Genomic DNA, 8,963 nt, shown 5'->3' with positions numbered 1-8,963 from the left:
TTACATAAATCTGTTAAAAATGATAACGAGAATGCCACCGAAGCATCATTCCTGTTAAGTTACAGGATTGCTCGTGCTGGCAAACCACACACGATTGCAGAGACATTAATAAAACCCTGTATGACAGAAATTGTCAAGTGTGTACTTGGCGAAGACGCAGCGAAGAAAGTTGCAGCAGTTCAGAGTTCCAATAATGTCATATCTGATCGAATCCATAAAATATCTGACCACATTGAAGATGAATTGATTTGTAGATTGAAAAGTGGTGAAATGTTTGCAATGCAACTCGACGAAAGTACAGATGTCGCTGGACTATCAGTACTGCTTGTTTTCGTAAGATACTCCTTTGGGGGATCTATTGAAGAGGATTTGTTTATGTGTGCTCCTTTGGAGACCAACACCACTGGAGAAGAAATTTTCAAAGTCATTGATAATTACGAAAATGTACATAACATTCATTGGAACAAATGTGTCGATATATGTAGCGATGGAGCTGCCGCTTTGACTGGGAAAATAAAAGGTACTGTAACAAGAATTAAGAATGTTGCACTTAAATGCAGCAGCAGTCACTGCGTTTTACATCGACATGCCCTTGTCGTAAAAAAAATACCACACGAGGTAAAGAAAGTTCTCGATCAAGCCGTACAAATTGTGAATTACGTTAAATCACGTCCGCTCCAATTGAGACTTTTTTTAAAAGTGTGTGAAGATATAGGAAGTCAGCATCAATCACTTCTTCTTCACACGGAAGTAAGATGGCTTTCCAAAGGAAAAGTATTATCAAGATTGTTTGAATTGCGCAACGAACTAGTGGTATTTTTTTCCAAAGAATCGCTTTCTTCATCTTTGAGTGGTCTTGTTCAACTATTGCACGCCGAGAAATGGCTAATGAAACTGGCGTATTTGGCAGACATATTTGATAAACTGAATGTAATTTGCAAGTCATTGCAAGGAAGAAACACAAATACTTTTACAGTAAACGACAAAATCTCTTCTCTTAGAAAGAAACTTGTCTTCTGGATAGAATGTGTTGAATAGAAACAGTACCAATGTTTTACAATTTTAAACGAGTTTCTGGAAAAAAATGAGTTGCAAGTAACCTCAGATGTTGAAAAATGCATTTACGAACAATTGATGGCCCTCAACAAATCTCTGGAACAGTATTTTCCTGAAAAAAACCTGCAGGACATTGACTGGGTACATAATCCATTCCTAGTTCACAGGACACCGTCGACTCTTACAGCAACAGAGAACGAGGCTTTGATTGATATCATGTGTTCTTCTTCCTCACAACAAAAGTTTAATTAAAAAAAAACTAATCTAGACGAGTTTTGGATTGGACTTAAAAACGAATATCCAGAAGTCGTCGAGAAGGCTATCACAGTTTTGTTACCGTTTGTGACCACTTACCGATGTGAAACTGGTTTTTCGGCTTACGCTTACACAAAAAACAAATACAGAAACAGACTGGATGCAGCTTCATATTTATTCAGCTGTCTGACATAAAGCCTGATTTCAATGCTATTTTAACAAAAAATGTAAAAAGATATCACTCTTCACATTAAATTAAGTTTTACACAAAACTTTTGATCTTTCTTTTCATGGTAAACATGAAAGTATTCAAACTACAAGTTTATCTTTTTCTTATAAAAATAGGGTTCCGCCTAGAAAAGTATGATCGATAAGGGTTCCGGGGCGAAAAAAAATTAGGAAACGCTGCTCTAAATGACTTAAAACAATTATTGAATAGTCACTTTGCTAAATGCTGACATATGTAAAATTGTACTGTAATTGGAAAAAAAAATCTGTTGTACAGTAATAAAAATATAAATAAAAATATGCCAAACAACACTAAACCAACTGTCACCTTGTTTATGGTCACAGTCATGCCTCCGACTACGTCCGACTAAAGCCTTTTCCCCAAAATGTGTTCTTCAATCAATTAATTTTCTTATTTGTTTAATAAAATGCTTAATTGGGACGATTCGATATTTTTGGCGCGATATAGGGGTATGTCAACATTTTTCACTTCAAATTCAAGATGTTATTACACCTGTATTTAGAAATGAATAAAACAACGTTAGTGAACATTTCCAGTGAGAGAAACAATTTGAATATCGTTCCATATAGGCACCTCACCTGTGCTATTAAGGAATTCACATAAATGGGGATGTTGGAGTGGCGGCTCGTAACTTTTAGGTGTAGGTAGTACCTACTAGGTACTAGAGTGATAATATTTCAATTAATAGTAGACCCAAAAGTAACGAGCCGCTACTCCAACATCCCCCATTTGTGAATGCCATAGTCGCACTGGCTCCAGATGATTGGGAGCAGTTGAGACTGTTGTGGTGTATTTACATAGAAAAATCAAAAACAGGAATATCTGAGGTTACAATTAAAAATAATTTACTCCACGTTTAAGTTTTAAAAATACCTTTTTTCCATTATTTTCCAAAAATTCGTTTTATTTCGAACCCCTTGACATACAAACGAACCCATCATTTATGGTAAGGCAAACACTACGATTTAACCCTATATGTAAATGTACTATATAAAATCATAAATTAGGAATTATAACCTTCACTTACATCTAAAAATTCCATAATATTCGAAATAACATCCGTACCTGGTTTAGTAGTGGTAGGTTTTTAAAACTTAAAAAATATATATTTATAAATATATCCATCATTTACGGACCATCCTGTGCAACAAACAAGCTATGTTGTAATCGCCAATCGCCAGTCGAGATTCAGAATCGAGGAGTTATGCTCGTTATCGGCCCGCCTTCCCTGTTTTGTATGGGAAAAGGCGCATTATTATCTAAATTCATTACAATATTAACTACGACTTTATTTATGGAATTATTTAGATAATGATTTCTGAAACACGTTAAATATACTCCCCCCTAATTATTATTAAAACAAATTACGCAATATTATGCCATTAACATCCTTTAATAAGCAAAACAAATTGGGGGACCCTAGTGACCCCCCTTCGGATCTTATGTGATTTTTTTTGCTCCGGGACGAAAAGGTTAAAATACTGTCCATCGTAGACGTTGTCTGTGTCCGTCTGAGATATAATTTAGAACGATGTATACCCTGGTGAAATAAGCATTGCCAATGAAATATGTTGCTTTCCTGGATAGTAAAAAGTTAGTTAAACTTATTTATTTATTTATTTATTTATTTATTTATTCATTTTTGGGAAATCAACAGTTTATATTTTTACAGATTGTACATAAGTAAAATAGCCAAAATAAAACCAATTACGGATTTTCTCCTTGTGACTTTACGTAAGACAGCATTAGAAGAAATAATTAAATTTATGGGAAATGTGAAGTTATAATTATATAAAATAAAAGAATTGTATAAAATAATAGAACGAAATAATACAACAAAAATAAAGGGGAAAAAAAAAAAAACTAAAATTTATATAAAATAAAAGATTATCGATACATTGGTAACCATAAGAATACAAACAATATTGTGCATATAAATCATATCATAACCATAACCATAAGAAGACAATGTTGTGCATATAAATCATACCATAACAGGATTATAAATATATAAATACTAGAAACATAAACATCAGAAACATCAATTCAAGAAACATCAGTGAAATACTCTTTTAAGGTCATTTTATATTTAGTAAATTCGCAATTGAAGATGTCGATATTGAATAATATGTTATTGTAAATATTACATATTCTGTTCTGTTTGATAGTATAATTCTAAAGATTCCATTGTATTAAGTATATAGTGCAGTTAATATAAAGTTGCTGGAAAGTTAGTTGATGGAAATATTGTATGTTCTTAGTTTTTCTAGATCATTATAATTATTTATGCAATGGTGATTTGTGTTTTCATTAAGTTATTATTTATTTTGAATGAAGAAGACAAATCTCGAAATTGACAAACATTTTTACTCACTTAACATATTTTCGTACAATTATAACAATATTACTTTTTTGTTTGAATTGTGTACTAAAGCAATAATAAGTAATATTTTGTGCTTATACTATCTTTCTTTTTAAGTTTTTATGCGTTCCCCAACTGTCTGGAACCAGTACCTCGATTGGAGTATGTTGCGAGGCTGAAGGTAGTTGGAAAGGGAAGGAGATGAGTGAGAGGAGGATTACCCTATGATATTGTCTATGTCTCTTTCTTATCGATTGTCTTTACTTGATAACCTATAATTGCCTATAATATGTTATAGAACAAATATTATAACTAATAATAATAACAACGTTTGTTTCATCTGAATTTACATGTTTTACTTTCTAACAACAAAATTCATCACAACATATTTTATTCAATACTGATAGCAATAATAAAACGCTAAGTAAATGGTTATGATAAAATAAAATAATCTTCACGGTCTAAGACAAAAGTAACATGTAATATTCAGTAAGGTTATATCGCGTATTGAGCAGTTCAAATCCCACCCGTTGGCTGTTGGCAGTTGGGACCGGGGGCTGCCTCTCCTCTCCTGTGCTGGAAGCAGGTCCAGTCAATCCCTTCTTTATAATAGCCAATATATTTAAAAAACACAACATTTCTTGATTTCAACAGTTAAAATACATAAATGAAACTTTAAACAGATTTATTGCAAAAATACAATACATTAAAATCTTATCTCTTGTTTTTCGGGACTGTCGATTTGTTAGGTTTGTTATTGAAGGTTTTAAAAACAATGTCAATGGACGAAAAAGTTATGGGACAGTAAGTTGTAGATAAGTGCGCAGTACTGTAACTTGGATTGGTCTCGTCGAAAGAAAATCACAAAGAAATGGCTCTCTGCAAGTGTCGATACATGCAAATAAATACACAATAAAAAATATTTACATAAAAGTGTCAAAAACAAATAAACAATCTACTTGCAAATGTCACAAACACATTAAAGCTCAAAAATTATTTAGTTGCAAACAACATTGTTAATTTTTTCTACTGAAACTCGGAAAACAAATAAAAATATAATTGAAATTAATTATAACCCTTTTCAAATCAATAATTAACCAGGTAAAATAATGGAACTGTTTTGTTGAGACTTTGAAGCAGAACTGTTGTCCCATGTCCTATGTCCCACAATATTCATACATTCATTTAGTGACAGGCTGCATATTTTTCTGCTCCCAATTTAAGTGCTCCGCAAAGTGTTTATTTTTGGCAAAAACAAACAGTGAAGCTGATGATTAAATTAAACAAAGTGCGCACTATCGATTGGAATAAAAAATAATAATCAATTAGTAACATATCTTCTACAAACCACATTTGAAAATAAATAAATATTTTAAACATTCTGAAACTGTCAAACTGGTGACAACAATATTTGTGCAGTACTACTGGTTGTAAAAGTATAAAGTGGAGTAAGTTTGTGAAAAAAAAATAAATATGGCCAATCTACACAAATTCATGGAAGAAGCAAAGGAGGTAGTTAGTGAACTACTTCTCGCAGTGCAAGATTCCAGTAAAAAGTTCAGTAAAGACCAACAAATTATTGTGACAAATAAAGCCACAAACATTTTATCATTATTAGGGCACCTGGCAATTGAAATGTCGGAAGATAAAAATAAAACAGAAATCGCGAACAGAGAAAAAACATATGATTACCCTCAAAATAAACAAAAAATAAATATTGTCTAATGATTAGTCCAAAAACAAACAGTGACTCTTCTGACTCGATTCTAAAAAAAATACAAAAACATATTAAAACTAGTAAACTGGGAATATGTATTGAAGGCATCAAAAAAATATCCCGAAACAGAATCATCATCGAGTGTTTAAAAAAAGAAGATGCGAAGAAATTACAAATGGAGATCTCAAAAGTAATAAATGATGTCGATACTAAGGAATTAACAAAAAAAAAACCTACTTTAATTTTCAAGGGAATATTTAATGATTATGATAAAGAAGATTTCACTTGTGACATCATCGAACAAAATGAAGAAATTAAAATTATGTCGGAAAATAGGGAACATAAACCTGTGTTCAACGTCAAGAAAATAATTAAAAATAAATTTAATGATACATCTAACTATGTGGTTGAAGTAGAGATTGAAACCCGGAAAATACTCTTAAACAAAGATAAAATTAAAATCGGATACCAAAGAATCTTTGTTGAAGACGCAAATCCAGTTATGCAATGTTACCACTGTTTACGCTTCGGACACGGTGCTGCAAGATGTCTGCAGAGAGAGAAGGACGAAAAGCCTGTTTGCAGTTACTGCGGTCTCGATCACACAAACAGCGAATGCGGGAACAAGGACAAACAACCAAACTGCAGAAACTGTTGCACTCAAAATGAAAAATATAAAATGACATTTCCAGTTAATCATAGGGCAAATGACAAAAACAACTGTAAGGTATATAAAAAAATGCTCGCAATTGCTGAACAAAATATTGAATATTAATTTTTACTTATCAAAAAAAATGCAACAATATATTTTAAATAAGAATCTTTTGTTATATTGTAGTATTTTGATAATTAATGAAGATAATCAATTTTATTTACATGCGTATGTGATATGTAAGTTTTCTTTTTTTAAGATGCTTGTTAATATTAAATTAACACATCAAAAGTTACACACTTTTCTTTACCAGATCCAGAATATTAAAATACATTTTATTTTCATTGTTTATAGGCCTACACTATTTAAATACGTTCTATACACCTACTCTACATATACTATTATGTCCATTGCCTTGCATCTAAATTATCTATTAATAAATACTGTATTTCAACTTTTTACTTTTATACGGAATGTTATAAGTGTAATATTTTATTATATTTTATATAAAGAGTATAATAGTTTATATACACCGCAATACCAATATTCCCATTTAAATCTGCACTACTGTTTCAATACTTGTTTTAGCGGCGTAAACTCACGCACACTATCTTACTTACAAATCGTTACCAAATGGAGAATGAAACAAATAAATTATTGTTATCCATTAATTATCATGTTATCAATTAATTATCAATTAGTTATCAATTAAAATTCAATGAACGAAACAAATATATTTCATGTAGAAAATGTACAGTATGTATTTACTGGTGCAAATTATTAAACCTACCTTATACTGAACAACACTATAATCTAACCATGAATGTTTTTGGAAATATTTTATTTAAATCATTATGTCTTTTAGTTTCATAGATGATGACAATGATATTAATTTTTGTAAAGTAAATAACCTGCGTGAATGGTTTCAAAAGCAAGATTCAAGGAAATGTGATACAAGTAAACTTAATTTTGTTCAACTAAACATTAGGTCAATATGTTAATATTTCGACCTATTTCATGTTTATTTTAAAGACTGTTTAAATCACGTTGACGTACTCATGCTTTGCGAAACGGCAATTCGTTCGGAACTTGTTAATCTTTATGATATTCCCGGATACAATTCGTATCACTATTGTAGAAAACAAAAATCCGGTGGAGGCATCTTGTTATATATAAAGAATAACCTTTCCTTTTCGCAAATATTTCTGGACACCAAATTTTTTGAGAACGTTTTTGGAATATTGACACTTCCAAATAAGAGCACTTTAAATGTCTTAGCAATATACCGACCTCCGAATCTAAATAAGCTATCATTTTTGTCAGAAATATCCTCTGTGTTTGAAAACAATATTAAATCAAATGAAAGTGTAATATTTTTCGGCGACATAAATTTAAATTTATTAAACAAAAATGATCCTATCATAGTAAATTATGAAAATATTCTTACAAATAACTATTTGAAAAAATGTATAGATGGCGTCACTAGGGAAGTAATTGTTAAACAGAAAATAAATAGTTCATGTATCGATCATTTCTACGTGCGAATAAGCGGTAAACTGCCCGCTGGATTAACCAGTACAATCTTCGCATGTGTATGTGACTATAACATTGCCGATCACAACACAACAGCTATAAGTATACGCTATAACTCGGTAGATAATTTAAACTCAAATGATTATAATAAAGTTAAAATTCTTTCGCAAAAACTGGTTGATAAACATATTTGTAATTATGATTGGAAATCGCTTCTAAAGGAAACCGAATGTTCTGTTATTTATTTGAAAATTAAAAATTATTTTGATGACTTGTATAAAAAAAGCACAATTGAAATAAGCAAAAAATCAAAAAACCGACCGCATGCCATAAATGAATGGATATCTACTGATGCACTTTATAAAATTAAAAAAAGAGATTTTTTATACAAACGTTGGAGAAATGCTCCAACGAACAAATACTATGAAAAAGAATATAAGTGTTTTCGAAATATTTTAAATAAATTGTTTATAAAATTAAAAACCTCATACTATAATGATAAATTCAAAAATATATTTCAAGACTCAAAAAAAACATGGGACGAATGTAATCAAATTTTAGGAAAGAAATGTAAAAATGATTTTGACCAAGTTGCATCCAAATATTTGATGAAAGATCGGACCGAAGAAATCGTAACAAATGACTTTGTTGATTATTTCTCTGACAATGTTTGCAATATGTTACATACATGTAATCACAGGACAACTGGTTTTGAACCAGAGGAGATGCCTCAAAGCATGTACCTACCTAGGGCTAAAATTGCTGATATAGAAAACATTGTGAAACAACTTAAAAGCTCTTCTCCTGGAATCGATAATATCAGAATGAGCGATATTAAAAAACATATATTAACATTAGGTCCAATTATAACCCATTTTGTAAACAGAATCTTATTTGAAGCAAAAATTCCAGATGATTTAAAATGCAGTATTATCAGACCCATTTATAAAGGAGGTGATCACACCATTTTGGGTAATTATAGACCAATCAGTATTTTGCCATCACTAGAAAAAATTCTTGAAAAATACATTCAAATTAAATTAATAAAATATTTGGAAGATTTTTCTATTATTGATACTAACCAATATGGATTCCAAAAAAAAAGGGCACTGAAATGCTACTTCAAAAGTTTGCCAGC

Source organism: Hesperophylax consimilis, chromosome 17 (assembly GCF_061612785.1).
Source record: "Hesperophylax consimilis isolate HC1 chromosome 17, BYU_Hcon_1.0, whole genome shotgun sequence".
Classification (NCBI taxonomy): Eukaryota; Metazoa; Arthropoda; class Insecta; order Trichoptera; family Limnephilidae; genus Hesperophylax; species Hesperophylax consimilis.
Note: the sequence above shows the minus strand (reverse complement) of the source record.